The sequence below is a fragment of the Silene latifolia genome, chromosome 9 (genome assembly GCF_048544455.1).
Source record: "Silene latifolia isolate original U9 population chromosome 9, ASM4854445v1, whole genome shotgun sequence".
NCBI classification, from domain to species: domain Eukaryota; kingdom Viridiplantae; phylum Streptophyta; class Magnoliopsida; order Caryophyllales; family Caryophyllaceae; genus Silene; species Silene latifolia.
In genome coordinates, this window is record NC_133534.1 from 91,301,663 (window position 1) to 91,302,276 (window position 614).

The window sequence follows — 614 nt, forward strand, 5'->3', positions numbered from 1 at the left end:
GGAGTCCACTTCATGCTTTCCTCCTCTAGTAGCCTTGCGAGGTCTACTATATTGTGAGTTATGGACCGCCATTTCCTCAATTTTGTTCCAAGTTTGATTGTCATCAACTTCGGTGAACATTCCATTTGATCCCATGTTGAGAATGTTCCTTGAATCTTCATATAGACCGTTCCAAAATTGTTGTACCAAGAACCACTCGCTAAGTCCATGGTGAGGACATGAGCGACAAATTCCTTTGAACCGCTCCCAAGCTTCATACAAAGATTCTTCATCCCTTTGCTTAAAACCCGTAATTTGAGCGCTTAGCATGTTAGTCTTTTCCGGTGGGTAGAATTTTTTGTAGAAAGCTAGAGCCAACTTCTTCCAAGAATCAATTCCGAGAGTGGCCTTATCAAGGCCCTTCAACCATTGTTTCGCGGTGCTAATTAGAGAAAAAGGAAATAAGACCCATCGAATTTGGTCTTGAGTTACACCGGTTTGAGAAATCGCATCACAATAGTCACAAAAGGTCTCCATATGAGAATGAGGGTCTTCACTAGGCATCCCCCCAAATTGGTTCCTTTCGACCAATTGGATAAATGCGGATTTGGCAATAAAATTTCCGGTTAAATGTT

At 41.9% G+C, this 614-nt stretch overlaps 1 non-coding gene across 1 annotated transcript; it reads left to right on the forward strand.

Annotated features, from left to right (window-relative positions):
* The first annotated feature begins 202 nt into the window (after positions 1-202).
* Positions 203-309, forward strand: LOC141603155 (small nucleolar RNA R71). The gene has a single exon (XR_012525050.1). It is a non-coding gene; the product is annotated as a small nucleolar RNA R71 (small nucleolar RNA).
* The last annotated feature ends 305 nt before the right edge of the window (positions 310-614 follow it).